The following is a 22,753-nucleotide window of genomic DNA, read 5'->3' as shown; positions in this document are numbered from 1 at the left end:
TGAACATTTACTGTATATATTCGAGTATAAGCTGACCCGAGTATAAGCCGAGGCACCTAATTTTGCCACGGAAAACTGGGTAAGCTTATTGACTTGAATATAAGCCGGGTATGCATTGTTCCTACATCCCGCGTCCAGTCCTGGTATGTGTGGCTCCCCCTGTTGTATGCATGGCTCTCCCGGTCCCATCTCTGTATGCATGGCTCCCCAGGTATCATCGCTGCATGCTTGGCTCCCTTGGTCCCATCCTACTCACCCTCCTCGCGCTTTCGCTGCATCTCCGTTGTCCCGGCGCAGCAGCTCTTCCTGTGCTGAGCGGTCACGTGCTGCCGCTTATTAAGGTAATGAATATGCGCTTCACGCCTAAGGGAGTGGAGACACATGCATATTTATTACCTTAATGAGCGGTACCACGTGACCGCCCAGCACAGGAAGAGCTGCCGGCGCCGAGACCATCAGAGATGCAGCGACGGTGCCAGGAGGGTGAGTATGATGTCTTCACAGCCACCAACTCCCGCCGCTGCTCCCCCTCCCCCACCGGCTTCCTGGACAATGACTCGTGTATAAGGGGGGCATTTTAAGCACAAAAAATGTGCTGAAAATCTCACCTTATACACGAGTATATATGGTAACTTGTTTTCACAAAAAATTTACTTTAGCTACAAATTTGTTATTTTCACAGGAGAAAATAGACCCTAAAATTAATTGTGCAATTTTTTCTCAGTATGCCGATACCCCATATGTGGGGGAAATCCAGGCACACAGCAGGTCTCAGATGGGAAGTAGCACTGTTTGACTTTTTGAAAATAAAAATGTCTGGAATTGATAGCAGACGCCTTGTCATATTTGGAGAGCCCCTGATGAGCCTAAACAGTGGAAACCCCCACAAGTGACCCTATTTTGGAAACTAGACCCCTTATGGAATGTATCTAGATGTGTGGTGAGCACCTTGAACCTTTCAGATGCTTCACAGAAGTTTATAATGAAGAGCTGTGAAAATAAAATCACATTTTGCCCACAAAAATGTTCTTTTTAGTCCCAATTTTTATATTCACAAGGGTAAATGGGGAAATGGACCCCAAAATTTGTTGTGGAATTTCTCCTGAGTACATCAATACCCGATATGTGGAGGAAAACTGGAAAGGAAGGAGTGATGATTTGGAACGCAGACTTTGATGGAATGGCCTGGGGGCGTAATGTTGTGTTTGGAGAGCTCCTGATGTGCCTAAACAGTGAAAAAAAACAACAAGTTACCTCATTTTGAAAACTAAACCCCTCAAGGATTTTATTCAGGGGTATAATGAGCATTTTGAACCTCCAGGTACGACACAGAATTTGATAACACTAGGTTGACATATTGAAAAAGTAAATTTCTTTCAGGAAAATGTTGTTTTCACCCCACATTTGTAATTTTCACAGTGGATAATAGCAGAAAACGGATCCCATAATTTGTTGTGCAATTTTTCCCGAACAAGAATATACCCCATATGTGGTAAAAAAAATTCTGCTTGGGCACATGGCAGGGCTAGGAAAGGAAAGAGTACTATTTGGTTGGGATAGATTGTGAATGTGATGTCGCATTTGAAGAGCCCCGGCCCTGATATGTGAAAACAGTAGAAACGCCCCAAAAGTGACCCCATTATGGAACCTTATCCCCTCAAGGAATTGATCCAGAGGTGTAGTGAGTATTTTGAACCCATATGTGCCTCACAGAATTTTATAACATTGAGATGTGTAAATATGGCATTTTAGTGGCAAAAATGTAACTTTTGTATTTGCTGCAAATTTGTCAGTTACACAAGGGTTAATAGGTAAAACTAGACCCCAAAATTTATTGCACAATTTCTCCAGAAAGTGGTGCTGCCCCATATGTTGTCAGAAATTACTGTTAGGCCACATGTCAGGGCTGAGAAGGAAGGAACACTATTTGGCTTTTGTAGCACAGATTTTGCTAGAGTAGTTTGCAGGCCAGATTTACGGAGCCCCAAAGGTGCCAGAACAGCATAAAACCCACAAAAGTGACCACATTGCAGAAACTGGACCTCTGAATGAATTCGTCTATGGCTGCAGTGACTATTATGTAACATGCATATCAGTCTAGTACCCATAGAATGTGTCCCCATACAGTGTAGAACCCCCATATATTGTAGCTTCCCCATGCATTGTGGCCAGTTTGTGCTTCTGGTGATATGCACCCGTAAATTAAGTGCTTTCTCTCCATTACAATAATGCCAAACATGTGGTAGCTTACTGTGGTTTAGGCACAGTGGGGCTCAGAAGGAGGGGGTATTTGGAGGGTTTAGGAGGGGGTATTTGGCCACCGCTATAGGGCAAGTGGAAAGAGATGGGCAAAGCGCCAGATTTGGCGCATCTAATAGATGTGCCTTTTCTTGGCGGCTGCAGGCTGCTATTTTTAGGCTGGGGGCAATATCCATGGCCCCTTACTAGCCTGAGAAAACCAGCCCCCAGCTGTCAGCTTTAGCAAGGCTGGTTGTCAAAAATGGGGGGACCCCATGCCGTTTTTTTAAATTAACCCCTCTATTTGTGATAACCAGCCTTGCTGAAGCTGACAGTTGACAGTTGCAGCCCCCAGCTGTGAGTTTTGCCTGGCTGGTTATCAAAACTACAGGGGAATCCATGTCTTTTTTTTTTAATCATTTATATACAGCGCGAGCGCCAGCTGATGAATACTCCAGTCAGTCGCCCCTGCTCTCGCTGTTAGTCCTAGTAGTTCCATTAACTGACACCAATGGCAGGAGGTAAACTTTATACCTCCAATCATAGCTACAGGCTCACGCTGTCATTTGACAGCATGGGAACCATGGCTGTCTGACCGGCGATGATGATTTTTCCACCGATCAGAAGTGGCATTTGCTGCACTGTCATGCACATGACAGCACAACAAACACCCGGTGTTCGGGGGGGCCAAACCTAAACAGTAACATGGACTGACTGGGGAAGTCCGTGCCCGAACAGTACATCTCTAATCATTACGTTTTCCAATTGGGCGATATACTGTATATAGTGCTTGCCATCACTACCATCCGACCACAAAAACTTAGACCAATCTGACTCTTTCCATTTGCTTTGTTCTTTGGCAAACTCAGGTCTGACCTTCCAGTTCTTTGCAGAGATGAAAGGCTTCTTGACTGGAACTCATGCATTCAGCCCTACTGCTCTTAGCCGTCGCACCAGTTTGATGACTCACTTTGACCCCATATTTTTCATTGATTTCGTGCGAAATCTGTACAGCACTTTTTCTTAATAATGTGATCAACTTTGGAGGAAGTTTTCCGTGGTCATTCACTTTAAAGTTTGTCAGCTGTTCCATAACCTTCTTTATCTTTCTATATTATACGTGACACTTAACTCAGAGTTGAATTCCATAGCTACCTCTTTTTGGCTTTTTCCCGACTTTACTCTCAGAATAAAAAGCTTCCTGACATCTGATGAGGTTTCTCTTTGTGGAGAGTGACATACCAGCTCTGGCATGTCAGCAATTTGCATATTAAATTTCCCAGAGGAGCATTGCACGGACAATAACCCTCTTTACCTTGGCATGCCAGAGCCAGTATGTCACTCTCCACAAGGAGAAACGTTACCCCTTAGACCTCAGTCCAGAGCCTCTCACCTTAGCCAAATCAGTTCCATACTTTGCATTGACAAGGGCCAATAGCCTGAAACACCAAGTCTGCAAATTGAGATTCTGATTTGGCTTTTATTCTATGTCATATTGCAAGACTCGTTAAAGGGTTGATTGTGACTTGTAGAATCACTGCTTCCAACAGGTCTCCAGTAGGCAAACTTTCATCCCCCCCTTCCCTTTCCAATGACGTAATCGCAGGTTGCCAATGCATTACCACAGCAAGAGGGATGAAAGAAAAAGAAAAATTGGTACAAACATAGTATAAATAGTTTAAAAAAAGCTTAAAAGTGTAAATCACCTCTAAGAAATAAAAAAATTGCTTAATTGGTATAGCCATGTCTGTAAAAGTGCAATCTATCAAAATATAAAATGATTTAACCCATATATTAAACAGCATAAAAACCAAAAATGGATATACAAGAATTGCTGTGTTGCGATCACCGTGTCAAATCACCAACCACCCACCCTTTAAAAAGAGGGGAAAAAAAATATCACTGGGCCAGAGAGAGTAGTGTGGAGGACCGAATGGGACAAGTGAGGAACGAGGCCAGTATAATTTTTTCACTCTGATTGTTATGCTCTGGGGGCTGGAGAGACCTCAGAGCACAACTAGGTACATTTGAATTGCATTGTACAGGTTTGATACAAATCAAGTTTTCTCGACAAATTTGAGTGAATCTGCTAAATATGAATTTCAGAAGATTTGCTCATCACTAGTCGGTGGTGTCATGTTATAGAAATGTATCAGTATTTAAAACAAACTCTGGTAGATAATAATGCCACATTTCCATAAAATTTATTTTATCACAATACATTACAGTGTACATTTTAGTCATGAAAAAAAATGTATGCCAAAAAATGTAAATCTTTTCAATTCTGCATAGAGTGAATATACATTTCGGGGTTATTATGTAATCATGGCACTTTTTAAGATGCACATGGAATTGATAAAGTAGAGTTTTCAGTGGAACATTGACTTTTTTAGTTGTACATTAGTTCGAAATATTTTCAGTAAAACATACCAGTGAGCAAGGTGTTTGCTTTCTTTGCCCACGGCTACATTTACATGGCCATGTTTGTGGCATGTAATACCTCTGTACAGGTTATTTTCTATAAAAAAAATGGCTATCTTTCTATATGCTGCAGATGGATATATTCCACAAGTGGGGCTAGACATATAAAAGCTTATTGGCGTCTGGTTTTATGGTTTTGGGACTGCCAAATAGTTTAGCACTCGGCTATCTCATGCACTTGTAGGATGCTAGCAGGTGCGTATGGAGCGCCCCCAGATGCAGGGCCGCGGGGTACTCGGTACCGGGCCTCTCTGTCTCGGTCCTGGGGTTGTCACGGTGGCTAGACCCGGTCCGTGACCCTGCTAAGGGGCGTCCAATGAAAGATGTGATGATGGTGCGTGGTGCAAGTCGCGATTAATAACGAGGACACAGAGTTGCAGTCTCTTTACCTCTTTACTGAAGGCTTCAGGATCCGCAATCCAGAGCACTGCTAACAGGGCTGGCTGAGACCGGCCGGTCCGAAGGCACATCCAGAGTTTCCTTTGCAGGTGGAAATCAGTGCCTACCTTTTAGCGCCTGTGTGTTGTAGTACCTCCCTGCTGAGCACCACGGGATAGTCCTCATAACTGTTGTGTCTGTTTCTGATGTTCTTTCTTACAACTCTCGTATCTGTTCTGATGTTCTTCTCCGTCCCCCAGATGATTTGGCTAGGACGCACCCGTATGACGGGTAGGCCTGGAGTTATTCTGGGACCCTAGAGACGCCCCTCTCCCACAATTGCCTCCTATGTCTGCTTAGGTGATTTAGGTGAGACAGCCAACCTATAATTAACTGTCCTGCCGCTGTTTGAAGTAATGCTTGGAGCCCAATACTTCCTCGGCGTTCCGGCCACCGGCTACGTGCCTCAGTAGGATGTTGCCACGATCTTAAGGCACGACTCCTACTGGTTCTATTCTCCTTTGTGCTGTGATCTCGTTTCTCACTTCTCCACAATAAACCTCGCTTCGTGTCCTTTCTTAGGATGCCACCGCAACGGGTGCAGGTGCGGCTCCGTAACGTTCTGTCCTTTTCGCTAGGCCGCTGTCAGGATCCCACCCCTGACAGAGACCCCCCTGAATCTTCCCCGCAACACCCTCTGCCACAGGATGTTGCCTGGATCAAACCCAGTCAGCTTCTGCCTAACTTCCTATCCAACCCCCAGTTTTACCAGATTGTGAGGAGTGGCCTAATACATAGAACCCTTTTCTCCCCCTGGAGGCCAGAGTGTGAAGTGTAATGTGTGACTGTGATACCTGGTCAGGTGAACTCCTTTAGTGCCATCAGACGTACCATCACTCCCCTTAGTGGCGGAGCATCAGTACTGCAACGACCAGGACTCTGGGGCGCTGCACTTAGGTTGCAGTGACATACAGGAGGCAGAGCAAGGGTTAACAGGTTCTTTATATATAGGAACAGTAATGGTACAAGCAGGGGGGTAAAGGAATTGATTGGACGATGGGGGAAAAGTCAAATGCAATAGAATATAATGGATTAACTTATCAGTCTCTCTGCGCTGGAGGAAGGTGGCTGGAAGATCCCTCGGCTGCGCCGCAGACGGCGCGAGATGTCTCCGATCTGGTCCCGCAGATGAGCGATGCACTTTCTCCTTGCGATGATGTATCCTCTGGGTTTTTCAGCACGTGATCTCCTGATCTGTGCACACGGTGGAGTAGAGGTGATGGTCGGCGGCACAGAAGGAGAAGCAGAAAGTTCAGTAGGCAAGGCTGCGGTGGAAGCGCACAGTCCAGTGGACACAGCCACAGGCATGGGCCGGTCCTTAGCAGACAACACAAGGATGGGACTAAGCGGTGCCTCCGCGGTGGTGAGCGGAGCCAAGGTAAATACGTATCCTGGTCACTACTCGGTGCGGAAGTCTCTCTGGGCTGAGTGTAGGATGTGTCGGCAGTCTGGCTAGCTGGGGGTATAGGCGCAGCTAGCGGGCGTGGGTCCGTGCAGAGGGAGTTAACGTCTCTCTACTCACATGCTCATTCCCGCTCAAACTGCTATTTATGTCGGACCCACCCCCATCAGTCAGGTGCCCTGAATTGCTACGGTCCACAATCTCTTTGCCCTGAAACACTGGTGACAGCCCCGACGGTTCTGGCCTAGACACGCAGGAGAGACCGTTAGCTTGGCTCTCCACCCCACACTCCCCTGCTCTTTTTCCTCTCCATTCCACGGGTGAGACTCTTCGAGAAGTGTGTGACCATCTTTTCTTTTTCTGTGCGAATTGTTGCCATATGAAATTCTCTTCGTCATAGCAATTGGGGGGCTTATCAGCTGTTGTTCACTTGGAGCATGCCATGATCTGCTTAGTTTGTGGGATTAGGTGGTTCAGAGGTTAATTTGGATGGCCTCACTACGGGATTCCTGGAGGCTTCTTATAGCCTCATTGTGGGGTCATTCCTCGTCGCTTATACTCTGACCCTTAGCCAAGTGTGTGGCCTGTTGTGCCTGTGCTTTGTGCCTGTGCTACTTTATTCTTCTCTGGTTCTGATCTGGTTCTGTCCCCATTTAGAGTTCTGCCTATTCCTCTTGTACATTGCTGCTATCTCCATGTATGACTCCTTGCCTATGTTCTGACTATTCTCTGCTTGCCCCTCCTGTACTGCGCTGCCCTCTCTGTGTATGACCCCCTTTGTATGACTTGAGTTCCCCTCTCCTCTACTTCAGGGTCCCTGTAGCATCCTGCACTGATCTCCAGCAGCAGGACGGTAAGCCCTGCCACCTGAGGTCACATGATTGCAGGTCCTTCTGTTTTCTGCCATCCTCAGCATCTCCTCTCACCACGCTGCTCAGTTCCCGTCTGCCTGAGCTTTCCCTGCGGCACCTGACCCCAGGCTCTCCCGCAGTTAGGGTGAGTCACCCTGCTCAGCCGTGACAGTGCGCCGGAGCTGGCAGGATCCTGATATTATAAGTGACCATACATTTTTTTAGGTTGGGGAAAGTTTTGTGTTTTTCTGTGCACATTAGCAGCATGGATCCCCTTCAGGCTTTGGCCGATCAAGTCAAGCATCTAACCCAAATGTTCCAAAAGGTCAATGTGGAACAGCACACGATAGCCCATACCCAATAGAGGTTGGTGGACACCATGCAGGGGGCCTTTGCGGCAGGGTCTCCTGGTTCCGGGAGTAGGGATGTGTTGTGAATTCTGCTCTTGGGCTCCCTCCGGTGGTTGTAAGTGGTAGTGCTGCTGTCTCTGAGTCGCAGCATTTGTCAGGTGTGTTCACTTTTTGCAATTCTGACTGGGCTATTTAGTCTTGCTTGACCCTTTAGTCAGTGCCAGTTGTCCATTGTTCCTGGAGGATTCACATCCTTTCCTGGTCTCTCCTGCTTTGTTGTTCATTTCAACAAAGATAAGTTCTGGCCTTGATTTTTGCAGTCCACATGCTGTGGCCTTATTGTTCATTTCTTTTCCATGTTTTTGTCTTGTCCAGTTTGGTCTGTATAAGGATTTGTTTAGCCAAGCAGGTATCTCTGGAGATGCAGATATACCCTCCATATCTTTAGTTAGCTGTGGAGATTTTGTATTTTCTGTGGTGGATATTTTCTAGTGTTTTAATACTGACCGCATAGTACTCTGTCCTATCCTTTCTATTTAGCTAGAAGTGGCCTCCTTTGCTAAATTCTGATTTCAGTCTGTGTATGTTTTTCCCTCACCTCTCACAGTCTATATTTGTGGGGGGCTGTCTGTCCTTTGGGGATTTTCTCTGTGGCAAGATAGTTTTCCCTTTTCTATCTCTAGGGGTAATTAGTCCTCCGGCTGTGTCGAGATGTACAGGGAGTGTTAGGTACATTCCACGGCTACTTCTAGTTGCGGTGTTAAGTTCAGTGTCTGCGGTCAGTACAGGTACCACCTTCTCCAGAGTACGTCTCATGCTGCTCTTAGGCCACCAGATCATAACAGGGATGTATCTGTGGTATCCCCTGAATCCCCCGTCAAATTACCTTACTCCTTTTAAGGGGATAAAAAGGAGTTTAGGTCCTTCAGGGAGGGATGTAAGCTTTTTTTTTCTTTACGGCCCTGTTCCTCTGGGGATGAGTTCCAGAGGGTGGGTGTCATTATTTCTTTACTGCGGGGTGCCCCCCAAGCATGGGCTTTTTCTCTGTCTCCCACTGCCCCCGAGAGAATGACAGTCGATGCCTTCTTTGAAGCCTTGGGCTGAGTGGTTTATTGCGGAGTTCTCATGGAATGATGCCGCCCTTCAGTGCTTATTCCGCAGAGGACTCTCAGATTTATAAGTGGTAAAGTCTATATTATCACACGGTGATTCAAACAGGTGCAGAGAGAAACTTAAGTCCACAACACTTGGTGCAAATATCAAATGCAGCTCAGCAGTCTATAGGAAACTTCAGAGGAAAATGCAATCACGCAGAAAGTCTATGAAGCACAATTATTCTTGAGGATACTTGACACAAATAAGTCCTTGCTTAGTCCAAAACACAGATATGCTTATAAGGCAGTTCAAATAATATCTTAGCTCAACCGGGGAGGTCTGGGTAACAGTCTCAGGTTCTTGCAGAGCAGAAACAGCTTACATGTCCAGCAAATGCAGATGGAAGCAAACACGAGCAGCAGATGAAGGAGGATTACTGGAACTGGTGTATACAGCAGGAACTAAGAGCAGAGTAGCAAGATAACCCCACAGGTTCACAGGAGCAGGTATATAGCCAGGGAGTCACCAGAGGTCAGGAGCTGGATGCAAGGCAGAATACTCTAGCACAGACTGAAGGCTGGGGTGGAGTTTTATAGCAGGAAGACGCCATCTTGGAAAAGGGCAGTAATGCACAAAAGGTAATAAAAAATGTTCAGAGTCCTGACACAGGAGTTCACAGGCGGCATTGCTTTGTTCAGTGGAGGACAGCTGTAAGGAGTGGCACAGACAGACACAGGTAGCAGGCCTAAAATAAAAAAGTAGGCTAAATGCAGTTCAAAATTGGCAACAGGAGTACACAGGCGGCATAGCTTTGTTCAGTGGAGGACAACTGTAAGGACTGGCTGACACAGTTACTAGGCCCATATAAGTAAGTAGGCTAAATGCAGTTAAAAATTTGTAACAGGAGTACACAGGCGGCATAGCTTTGTTCAGTGGAGGACAACTGTAAGGAGTGGCGCAGACAGACACAGGTAGTAGGCCTAAAATAAAAAAATAGGCTAAATTCAGTTCAAAATTGGTAACAGGAGTACACAGGCGGCATAGCTTTGTTCAGTGAAGGACAACTGTAAAGACTGGCTGACACAGTTACTAGGCCCAAATAAGTAAGTAGGCTAAATGCAGTTCAAAATTATTGGTAACAGGAGTACACAGGCGGCATTGTTTTGTTCAGTGGAGGACATATGTAAGGACTGGCTGACACAGTTACTAGGCCCAAATAAGTAAGTAGGCTAAATGCAGCTCAAAATTGGTAACAGGAGTACACAGGCGGCATTGCTTTGTTCAGTGGAGGACAACTGTAAGGAGTGGTGCAGAAAGACACAGGTAGCAGGCCTAAAATAAAAAAGTAGGCTAAATGCAGTTCAAAATTTGTAACAGGAGTACACAGGCGGCATAGCTTTGTTCAGTGGAGGACAACTGTAAGGACTGGCTGACACAGTTACTAGGCCCAAATAAGTAAGTAGGCTAAATGTCTACCAAAAAAATGTTCATAAATAAACAGGTGGCATAGCTAGGTACAGGGATGGGCTCCTCTGCAGAGTAGCAGACAGTGGTAGTTGGTATTAACTGGTCTAAATGGAGGCCAGGGCCCCTGTATATTTTAACTATCATCTATCATTTCAACAAATTTGTATTGGAAGTGCCATTGAAGCATTTAACAGCACAGACTACACAGTGGTGGAGCAGGGAGAGGTAAGTTTTGCAAGTGGTAGAGCACTGTTCGAGCTGGGGGGGAACACTCTCTCGTGGGCGGCGGTACTGGCCCAGGGCCCCTCATATTACGACGGTGTGTCTGATGTTGGTTGTGCACCACCACCGTCAGAGACACTTCATTGTACTATGAGGGACCCTGTGCCAGTGCCGTCGCCCAAGAGTGGGCACACCAACCTGTCCAGGCAAACGGCACTCGCACGGGTGCTTGCGCCAAGTGGTGCCCACGGCCCTATGGGGGGAGTCAGCCCATTTACGGAGGTATAAAAATGGCCTATGGTGGACATTCAGCAGCTGCAAATGGAGGAATTGGAGCAGTCAGTAAGAGGAGGACAAAAGCAAGACATTTTTCAGGCAAACTACGTGTCAGCAGGGGAAGGTGGGGCAAAATAATTTGAAATCCATGATTGGTTCATTTTAATGACGGTTAGATCATCAACATTTCGGGTAGCCAGACGTGTCCTTTTTTCGGTCAGTATTGAACCAGCAGCACTGGAGACTCTTTCTGATAGCACACTAGCAGCTGGGCAAGCGAGCTCCTGTAATGCATATTCTGCCAATTCAGGCCAGGTGTCTATTTTAGATGCCCAATAATCAAAGGGGAATGACCTGTGAGGGAGAACATCGATAAGGGAGGAAAAGTAGTTCGTAACCATACTGGAAAAATGCTGTCTCCTGTCACTTTGAATCGATGTAGCAGTACCTGTCATGTCTGCGGTCAATGCGAAATCACTCCACAACCTGGTCATAAAACCCCTGTGTCCAACGCCGCTTCGGATTTGTGCGCCTCTAACACCTCTGCCATGTTGCCCCCTACAGCTCTTGTGAGAACCATCACCGCCGCTGTGTGCTGGGAATGCCTGAACCAAATGGTCTACAAGAGTTGCTTGTTTGGTAGCCAATATTTGCTCAAGGTTCTCATGTGGCATGATATTTTGTAATTTTCCTTTATATCGTGGATCCAGGAAGCAGGCCAAGCAGTAGTCGTCATCGGTCATCATTTTGATAATGCGGGGGTCCCTTTTTAGGATATGCAAGGCATGCTCAGCCATGTGGGCCAATGTTCCAGGTGTCAATTCACTGCTTGTGCTGGGTTGAGGAGCACTTTCTTGCAAATCAACATAACTTGAGTCTCGCAAAAACCCTGTACCTGACCTTGCAACGCCACCAGTTTCTATTGCCCCTTGAGAAGCATCCTCCTCCCATAAATATTCATCCCCATCATCCTCCTCCTCCTCCTCTTCGTCCGCCACCTCGTCCAGGAGAGTTCCCTGAGCAGACAATGGCTGACTGTCATCAAGGCTTCCCTCCTCCTCGGCTGCAGACGCCTGCTCCTTAATGTGCGTCAAACTTTGCATCAGCAGACGCATTAGTGGGATGCTCATGCTTATGATGGTGTCATCTGCACTTACCAGCCGTGTGCATTCCTCAAAACACTGAAGGACTTGACAGAGGTCTTGTAGCTTCGACCACTGCACACCAGACAACTCCATGTATGCCATCCAAGTGCCTGCCCGTGTATGTGTATCCTCCCACAAATAAATTACAGCACGCCTCTGTTCGCACAGCCTCTGAAGCATGTGCAGTGTGGAGTTCCACCTTGTTGTAACGTCGATTATTAGGCGGTGCTGGGAAAGATTCAGCGATCGCTGATGGTTCAGCATACGGCTGGAGTGTACGGGCGACCGGCGGATGTGCGAGCAAAGTCTTCGCACCTTCAGGAGCAGGGCTGGTAACCCCGGATAATTTTTCAGGAAGCACTGGACAACCAGGTTCAAGGTGTGAGCCAGGCAAGGAATGTGTTTCAGTTCTGAAAGGGCTATGGCAGCCATAAAATTCCTTCCGTTATCACTGACTACCTTGCCTGCCTCAAGATGTACACTGCCCAGCCATGACTGAGTTTCTTGCTGCAAGTACTCGGCCAGTAGTTCCGCGGTGTGTCTGTTGTCGCCCAAACACTTCATTTCCAACACAGCCTGCTGACGCTTACCACTAGCTGTTCCATAATGGGACACCTCGTGTGCAACACTGGCAGCTGCAGATGGAGTGGTCGTGCGACTGCGCTATGTGGATGAGCTTTTGCTTCTGGAGGAGGAGGTGGAGGAGGAGGAGGGGTGGCGAATGCCTACAGCCAACTGTTTCCTAGACCGTGGGCTAGGCAGAACTGTCCCACTATGGCTGTCCCCTGTGGACCCTGCATCCACCACATTACCCCAGTGCGCCGTGATGGACACGTAACATCCCTGGCCATCCCTACTGGTCCATGCATCTGTTGTAAGGTGCACCTTTCTACTGACTGATTGCCTCAGTGCATGGACAATGTGGTCTTTGACATGCTGGTGGAGGGCTGGGATGGCTTTTCTCGCAAAGAAGTGTCGAGTGGGTAGGTCATAGCGTGGTACTGCGTAGGCCATCAGGGCGTTGAAAGCTTCGTTTTCAACCAACCAGTAAGGCATCATCTCTAACGAGATTAGTCTAGCAATGTGGGCGTTCAAAACCTGTGTACGCGGATGAGAGGATGAGTACTTCCTTTTCCTAACGAGAGTCTCTTGTAGGGTGAGCTGGACTGGAGAGCTGCATACGGTGGAACTAGCGGGGGTGGTGGTGGACATGGCAGATTCAGAGAGGGTTGGTGATGGTATTCTTGATGTTGGCCTACATACAGTGTTTCTTACCAAGAACCTTGTGATTCCCTGACTGCTTTGGCCTTGCGACGATACCTCCACATTTGCTGCTGGTGGTGTGCTAACCGGTGGGCTTACAGTGAGGGAAGCAATGTAGCGTTGCTGACTACCTTCATTCTGAGCTGGTGCACCAACGGTACGGGACGTTTGGTAGTTAGTGCAGGCTTGCAAGTGCATGCTGGTTAAATGTCTACGCATGCATGTTGTATTTAAATTTTGGAGATTCTTCCCTCTGCTAAAGGTCTTTGAGCATTTCTTACAGATAACTTTTGACTGATCATTCGGATCTTGGTTAAAAAATTGCCACACTGCACTCTTCCTACTATGGATAACATTTTCAGGCATTGCACGATGTGCTACTTTCACCGGATGGCCACGCTGTCCTAAAACTGTTTTTGTTTTTGACAAACGTGTTTGGCCTGATGCGGGCCTGCCAGATGACAGCTGTTGCGATGTAGATGGCTGCTGCGGATCATCCTCCTCCGCTTCTGAGCTACTGGCAGCGGCACCCTCTTCCCCCAATGGCTGCCAATCTGGGTCAACAACTGGGTCATCTATCACCTCCTCTTCAATGTCCTGTGCACCTTCCTCTGTGTCACCGTGTAAGGTGCTATAGCGTTCGGGACGGGGCACCATAGTCTCATCAGAGTCACATTCTGGCTCAGTACACTGCGAGGGCAATGTAGTGATCTGAGTCAATGGAACAGCATAATAATTTAGCTGTGGCTGTGCATCTGTGCACTCCATGTCCGATTCATCTTGTAATGGGCTGTTAACAATTTCCCTTTCTAACCCAGGCACGGTATGTGTAAAGAGCTCCATGAAGTAAACTGTAGTGTCTCCTGCCGCATCCTTCACTTTTGGTTTGGGTGAAGGACACAAGGAAGCGACTTGATCCTGACTGGGAGCATCCACTGACGACTCGCTGCTTTTATATTTCGAACTTTCGGAAGAGGAGGCGAAAGAGCTAGAGGCTGAGTCAGCAAGGAAAGCCAAAACTTTTTCCTGCTGCTCCGGCTTTAAAAGCGGTTTTCCTACTCCCAGATAAGGGAGTGTTGTGGATTCTGTTTTTGGGCTCCCTCTGGTGGTTACAACTGGTACTGGGTGACTTTGGTGGGTTGCGGTCTCTGGTTTCCACCTGTCCATCAGTGGCTGGGTGTTTCCTATTTAACCTGGCTTTCCTGTCATTCCCTTGCCGGCTATCAATGTATCAGTGTGTGTCTCTGTTACCTGCTCCTAGGCCTTCAAGACAAGCTAAGTCTGTATTTCCCTGTTTCATGATTGCTTTCATGTTTTTTAGTCCAGCTTGCAGATATGTAATTCTCTGCTGCTGGTTGCTCTAGTGGGCTGAAATTACCACTCATGTACCATGAGTTGGCACATGAGTTCAAGTAATTTCAGGATGGTATTTTGAAGGGTTTTTCAGCTGACCGCGCAGTTCACCTTTTGTATCCTCTGCTATCTAGCTTAAGCGGGCCTCATTTTGCTGAATCTGTTTTCATAACTACGTTTGTGCCTTCCTCTCATTTCACCGTCATTATATGTGGGAGGCTGCTATCTCTGTGGGAATATTTCTCTGGAGGCAAGTGAGGTCTGTTATTCTTCTGATAGGGGAAGCTAGATCTCCGGCTGGCGCGAGACGTCTAGGGGCCCCCCAGGAACGTCCCCCGGCTACTGTTAGTTGAGTGTTGAGGTTCAGGATCGCGGTCAGCTCAGGTTCCATCACCCTAGAGCTCGTCCTGTTTTTGCCCGTGGTATGTTGACAAATTCCCTGCCATTGGGAATTATGACAAGGGAGCCTTCGAGGCCTTGTGTAGCCAGATGATGACGCTGGCTCAACACCTCGAGACTTAGGTGCTATTTTGCTTTTCCCACTACCACCAGATGCTCCACCACCACCACCACCATCATTACCAGCTGGCAACGACCACCCACGGCCTCTTCCACCAGACTTCCTCATTTTTGGGAAAATGTAACCAAAATAACAACTGTTACATGGTACTGTAAAACAAGGTAGAAGGTGTATATAAACTTGTCGAGAATTTAAATCTCCCTTTTTTTGGGGGGAGACTGCACCAAAACTCAGCCCCAGTGTATTATACTACACAATGTAAGTGGCAGAACATGGCTGGAAGATATACGACAAACTAACAGAACTGACGTAGATCCACTTAGTGGCAATTTAAATCTCCCTTTTTTGGGGGGAGACTGAACCCATACTCAGGCCCAGTGTATTTTGCAACGCAATGTGAGTGGCAGCAACTGGCTGGCTGATACACGACAAACTAAGAGGACTGAGGTATATCCACTTTGTGAGAATTTGAATCTCACTTTTTTTGGTGGGAGTCTGAACCCAAACTCAGGCCCAGTGTATTTTACAACGCAATGTGAGTGGCAGCAATTGGCTGGCTGATACACGACAAACTAAGAGGACTGAGGTATATCCACTTTGTGAGAATTTGAATCTCACTTTTTTGGGGGGAGACTGAACCCAAACTCAGGCCCAGTGTATTTTACAACGCAATGTGAGTGGCAGAAAGTGGCTGGCTGATACACGACAAACTAAGAGGACTGAGGTATATCCACTTTGCGAGAATTTGAATCTCACTTTTTTTGGGGGGAGACTGAACCCAAACTCAGGCCCAGTGTATTTTACAATGCAATGTGAGTGGCAGCAAGTGGCTGGCTGATACACGACAAACTAAGAGGACTGAGGTGTATCCACTTTGTGAGAATTTGAATCTCACTTTTTTTGGGGGGAGACTGAACCCAAACTCAGGCCCAGTGTATTTTACAACGCAATGTGAGTGGCAGCAAGTGGCTGGCTGATACATGACAAACTAAGAGGACTGAGGTATATCCACTTTGTGAGAATTTGAATTTCACTTTTTTTGGGGGGAGACATGAACCCAAACTCAGGCCCAGTGTATTTTACAACGCAATGTGAGTGGCAGCAAGTGGCTGGCTGATACACGACAAACTAAGAGGACATGAGGTATATCCACTTTGTGAGAATTTGAATCTCCCTTTTTTGGGGGGGAGACAGCACCACAACTCAGGCCCAGTGTATAACACAACACAATGTAAGTGGCAGAAAGTGGCTGGAAGATATCTGAAAAAATCCAAGGACTGTAGTACAATTTCAATCTCCCTACATTGATCTCAGGACTAGTATGGCAGCAACAAAAAGGACTGCTGCACACAAAAGTGTGGACAAATAAACAAGATAACTGCAGAAAGGAGCAACAGGATTTTTGCTTTTAAAAAAGCAGTTGGTTTGCACAGCAGCGGTGCAAACAGCAATGCAGCTATCAGGAAGCCTTATAAGGCAGCCTAATAAGCTACAGAGCTGATGCACAAAGATATAGCCTCCACTGTCCCTGCAAAACAAAGGTGGTGTTGGACAGTGGAAATCGCTACAGCACAAGCGGTTTGGGGGTTAATCTTCCCTCCCTAACTATAGCCCTTCTTCTGACGAAGCTGCAGCAATCTCTCCCTATGTTAAGATCGGCAGAAGTAAGATGGCGGTCGGCGTGCACGCCCCTTTATACCCCCTGTGACGCCGCAGAAAGCAAGCCAATCACTGCCATGCCCTTCTCTAAGATGGTGGGGACTGAGACCTATGTCATCACGCTGCCCACACTCTGCGTCCTCCTTCAGTGGCTGAGAAATGGCGCTGAACACGTCATATGAAACGCGACTTTGGCGCGAAGATCATCGACCGCATGGCCGATCCCACACTAGGATAGGGTCGGGTTTCATGAAACCCGACTTTGCAGAAAGTCGGCGATTTTTGAATTTGTCCGATCCGTTTCGCTCAACCCTAGTGTTTGAGTATACAGCTTAGCCTTTTGCTAAAGCCTTTAGGAATCATGGCTTACTTCAGAGGTGGAGAACCACAGACCCACTGGCCGTATACAGCCCTCTATAACCTTTTTGGACCATTAATTTCTTCTTGTTCTGTGAGCACATGCATGGATGGAGTTAACGCATAGTTTGTACGGCCCCCAAAGGATGGTATAAACATCCAAATGGCCCTTGGCAGAAAAATTATTTCCCACCCCTGGTTTATTTGGTCATTACTAAAGTAGAGCTAGGTGGATTAGTCATTTGATCCATTTTAAGTAATTCACTTCCTCCGTTTTACCAACTTAAAAAAAAAGTTTTTTTGTTTTTTTCTAGGGAATTAAAAATAGATTGAAGAACCTAGAGTAAAAATTCTCAGTTCAAACCTAATGATGAATATGATATGTTCCATCTCTTTAATGTAAAAATGAAAATACCGTAGCCACTAAGCACGCATAATTGCTCATATAAGTCAATGTAACTTGCATTACTTGTCAATGCATATAATGTCTTCAATGCATAATTGTTAGGGTTGTTTACTTTTAAGGAAAATTATGAACTTTTGCAATTCGAGTTGTGCAAATCTCCAAAACAAATATTGCATCAGTCAGGTAAGGCTCACGTGCCTTCAGGTGCAGCCAAGCGCAGGTATTTACATAATGTCTTGCAGCAATCACAAGACAAGGTATAGCTCAGCCAATCACAGGAGACTATCATAGCCTGTATGAAAGCATAGGCAGTGAATGCAGCAGCCATTTTTGTGTCAAATGTGGAGAGGGAGCGAATGTTGCAGCTCCCAGTTGAGCAATTAATGTAAGGAGAGAATACCCTAAAACAGTGAAGAAATTCTACAGATAATGTGTGACAGCACAGAAGTGAAGAATGATTACCATCCATTTACCCAAAGCCATACTGTATATGTTGAGTTTATTTGGACATTTCAGCTTGTGTTTTTACGTTAAATAGCTTGAAATGGATTGGACACAGTCCTAAATGTCCTCATCGTGTTCTGCACGTCTTCACAAGTCAAATGGAGAACTTGCAATTTGCCACAAATCAAATTTTAGGGAAAAATGTAATTGCAAATTTGAATTTCAAAAGATTTGTTTTCCTTTCATTGTCTTATTATATTCTTATTCTTGTAACCCCTATAACAACTTTTAATGTAGTGTAATGGGTCACAGAGCATCTACAGTGGCTTATAAAGGTTTGGGCACCCCTGGTCAAAATGATCTCTAAATCGCCTGAAGTTAAACATGACACATTTCATTGTATTTTAGCCAAAACAAAAAAAAAATGTTTGGCACTCTGGAAGATTTGTGTGTTCAAATAACTTTGCCCAAGGTTTCAGACCTTAATTAGCTTCTTAGAGTTATAGCTTGTTCACTATCATTGTTAGGAAAGGCCAGGTAATTCAAACTAACCTTGTGCCAAAAACAACAGCTATGGGTTCTTCTAAGCAGCTGCCTAGCACTCTGAAAATTAAAATGGTGGAGGCCCATAAAACAGGAGATGGCTATAAGAAGATAGCAAAGTGTTTTTAAGTTGTCCTTTTTTTCTGTTAAAAATGTAATTAAGAAATGGCAGTTAACAGGAACAGTGGAGGTAAAGATAAGGTCTGGAAGACCAAGCAAAGTTTCAGTGAGAGCTGCTTATAGAATTGCTAGAGATGCAAATCAGAACTCACTTAACTGCAAAAGACCTTTACACAGTTTTAGCAGACTCTGGAGTTGTGGTACATTGTTCTACTGTTCAGAGACACTTGCACAAATATGGCCTTCATGGCAGAGTCATCAGAAGAAAACCTCTCCTGTGTCCTCATCATAAAATTTAGTATCACAAGTATGTAAAAAAAACATCTATACAAGGCTGATGCATTTTGGAAGCAAGTCCTGTGGACCAACGAGGTTAAAATAGAACTCTTTGGCCACAGTGATCAAAGGTATGTGTGGAGAATAAATGGCAACGAATTTCAGGAAAAGAACATCTCGACAACCATTAAGCATGGGGTAGATCGATTGTGCTTGGGGTTATGTTGCAGCCAATGGTACGGGGAACATTTCACGGGTAGAGGGAAGAATAGATTCAATGAAATTTCAACAAATTCTTGATGCAAACATAACACCATCTATAAAATAAAGCTAAAGTTGAAAAGAGGATGGCTTCTAGAAATGGATAATGATCCTAAACACACATAAAAATCCACAATAGACTACCTCAAAAGGTGGAAGCTGAAGGTTTTACAATGCCCTCACAGTCCCCTCATCTGAACATCAAAAATCTGTGGCTAGACATGAAAATAGCAGTGCATACAAGGTGACCGAGGAATCTCACAGAACTGGAAGAATTTTACAAGTAAGAATGGATAAAAATCCCTCAAACAAGAACTGAAAGACTCTTGGCTGGCCACAAAAAGCGTTTACAAGCTGTGATATTTTCATAAAGGGGTATTACTAGGTACTAACCATGCAGGGTGCCCAAACTTTTGAATAGGCCCATTTTCCTTTTTGTAATTTTTAAAATGTAAAAGATTAAAATATATATACTTTTTGGTCTAAACTACATTTCGTCTTCAACTTGCTTAACTGTTCACAATAACAGTAATTTTGACCAGGGGTGCCCAAACTTTTACATGGCACTGTACATCTGATTATATTTCTACAGATACAACCAAACACCATTTATTTGTTGGAGAATGATATCCCCTATTAATCAGTAATGCTTATTAATCAATTTGCTTATATCTCTCTGCCAATAAAATAAAACTATCAAAAACTTATAATATTTTACTGGCAATATTGTTAGCGCTCTGGATTATTTCTTAACACTTTACTCCTTATGTACATTAGTGGATACACTCAGTTGTCTGTATATTGTGCATGCTTTTAGCACACACTGTACGCTTCCGCATGAGGCGTCATGGGTAGAAGAATATGCATTCAAGGCATTGTAAGGCAAGTATAATCTAACAAAGAAGCCGTGTGTGTCATGTTCCATTAAAACAGCAAGAGGCCTTTAATGAATAAAAGATACATAGGAAATACATTTAGGCATTCAAAATGAACTACACTTTCGCATCCTGTAGAGCTAAAATTACATCCATAGTGAACTGGGATGATATATTATGCCAACTGAAAAGGCCGGTCATGCTTAACACAAAAACATGCAAAATGATGAGCGATGGTTTTGAATAACTAAATGAAATAGAAATTTAAATTCCCACAACTGGGATTTTCAAGGTCAAGTATAAGTCATTTCAGCTGTGTATGTTTTGAGTTCTACAATCCATGTTTCTAAACCACAAACTGTGTAAAGGCTCACATTGCACATCACTTATGGGAGATTCGTTCTCCCTTATGTCTTTTAGATCAAAAGAAGGATCAGATTGTAGCACGGGGGAGAATAAAGAACAAAATATGAGGAAATGTTTCCCTTCCCTCTTGTGCTGAGATTTGATCCTTCTTTTGATTTAAAAAGGCTTTTGGGAGAATAGATCTCCCAAAAGCGATGAGCAAGGGTCCTTAGTAATGTTGTTCAAATATATTACACTTTGAAAATCACTTTTAAACATTTGTCGAGTGAATTCCCCTTTTAAAGCTGCTTTAATAATTTTATTACAGAATTACATAATTGCCCGTTTTTTTATATAATTTATTAGAAAGGCTCTCTTAAAAATCAAATCATAATCTGTATTTGCTAATGTTTCTCAGCCAGAACCGATATCAGATTATTGGCGGTTGTTTATGAGAGTTCCAATGCATTGTTCTTACCTGATCTAAAGTCCCCCATACACGTTAGACTAAAGTCGGGCAAACCCGCCGATATCAACTGGTTTGGCAAACGCTCAGATGTGAATGGGGGTGCCAGACAATTGATTGTTGGTGAAGCTAAGGATCCTACAATGTCTGATTTTGAACTGCCGAACATTTTGTTCTCCCAAAGGGCTCTCTTTTGTTATACAATTGTCTATTTTTATACAATTTATGCAATTTCCATATATAATCCATAAGTGTTTTTTTCAGACATATATTAATGATGACCTAGCCTTAGGATAGATAATCAACATCAGATTGGTAGGGGTCCGACCGTTGGAACCCTCACCGATCAGCTGTTATTAGCTTCGGGTGACGGATGTAAGCATTGAATGGAGCTGAACAGCATAGATCTGTTCAGAGTGCAGTGGCCACTGCTGGGTACTGCAGATCACATCCTATTTAAAAGAATACGAGCTGATCTGCTGTTCTTGGCAGAGGTTGCTACATATTATATGGAGCTGTTGTGTTCAGCAACATTCAATGCTTACATCCGGCAACCGGAGCTAATAATGGCTGATCGTTGGGGGCCACCTACTGATCTCATATTGCTCCACTCAGCTCAACCACCATTTACATATCTAATAACAGCTGATGATGGTGGTGACGAGTGTCTGATACTGATCTGATATTAATAACCTATCCTTATGATAGGTCATCAATATTATATGCTGAGACAATGCCTTTAAAGTACCAAAGGAGGTGTTTTATTTTTAAAGGGGTTGTCCCTGTATACATGTCCTTTAAAGAAAAGTGAATGTCAAAGAGAGACTCCTCTTAAAAAGCCAGACCTTGTGAACTGCTTGTAGTTCTTTTCTTTTTCTCTCCTTTATTTCCTTAAAAATTATTTGTAAATGAAACCCATGAAAGATTTATGATTTCTTACTGTTTATTACAATTACTTATAGGCATAGGGATCTCTGAATGTACGTATGCTTGATCAAAGAACAAATAATTCATAATTTGCATTTTTTTACTAATTTTATGTAGGTCTTTTATCACAATTATAAGTCTGATGATCTTATTGTAGGAATGGTCATGTTGACCTCCGAACTTCTGATTTTGATAAATCCTGTATTTTGAGAACAGACGCCACAGCTTATATTAAAGCATGTAATGTCTATAATCAAACTGGCCATAGTCATGAGAGAAATATTGACCATATAGCAAAATTCATCCGATTTTCTTAATAGTATTTATTGGCCATGTTTTTTTCTGAAAGCCTTTGATGGACAACAATCTGTCATTACTTTTGACCTGTTAGGTTACATTTATAGGATTTATTCTAAATTATGGAGCAATTACCGTATATACTCGAGTATAAGCCGACACGAGTATAAGCCGAGACCCCTAATTTTGCCACAAAAAAAATAGGAAAACTTAATGACTCGAGTATAAGCCTAGGGTGGAAAATGCAGCAGCTACCAGTAAATTTCAAAAATAAAAATAGGTCCCAATAAAAGTAAAATTAATTGAGACATCAGTAGGTTAAGTGTTTTTGAATATCCATATTGAATCAGGAGCCCATATAATGCTCCATACAGTTAATGATGGGCCCCATTAGATGCTCCATACAAAATACGCCCCATATAATTCTCCATAAAGTTCATGATGGGCCCCATAAGATGCTTCATACACAAATATGCCACATATAATGCTGCAAAAAGGTTGATTATGGCCCCATAAGATGCTCCATAGAAACATTTGCCCCATACAATCCTGCATAAAGGATGATTATGGCCCCATAAGATGCTCCATAGAATATTATGCCACATACAATGCTGCATAAAGGTTGATTATGGCCTCATAAGATGCTCCATAGAAAATGTGCCCCATACAGTGCTGC

This window comes from Ranitomeya variabilis, chromosome 3, assembly GCF_051348905.1.
Source record: "Ranitomeya variabilis isolate aRanVar5 chromosome 3, aRanVar5.hap1, whole genome shotgun sequence".
NCBI classification, from domain to species: Eukaryota; Metazoa; Chordata; class Amphibia; order Anura; family Dendrobatidae; genus Ranitomeya; species Ranitomeya variabilis.
The sequence above is the reverse complement of the archived record's forward strand: the minus strand, read 5'-3'. Positions refer to the sequence as shown.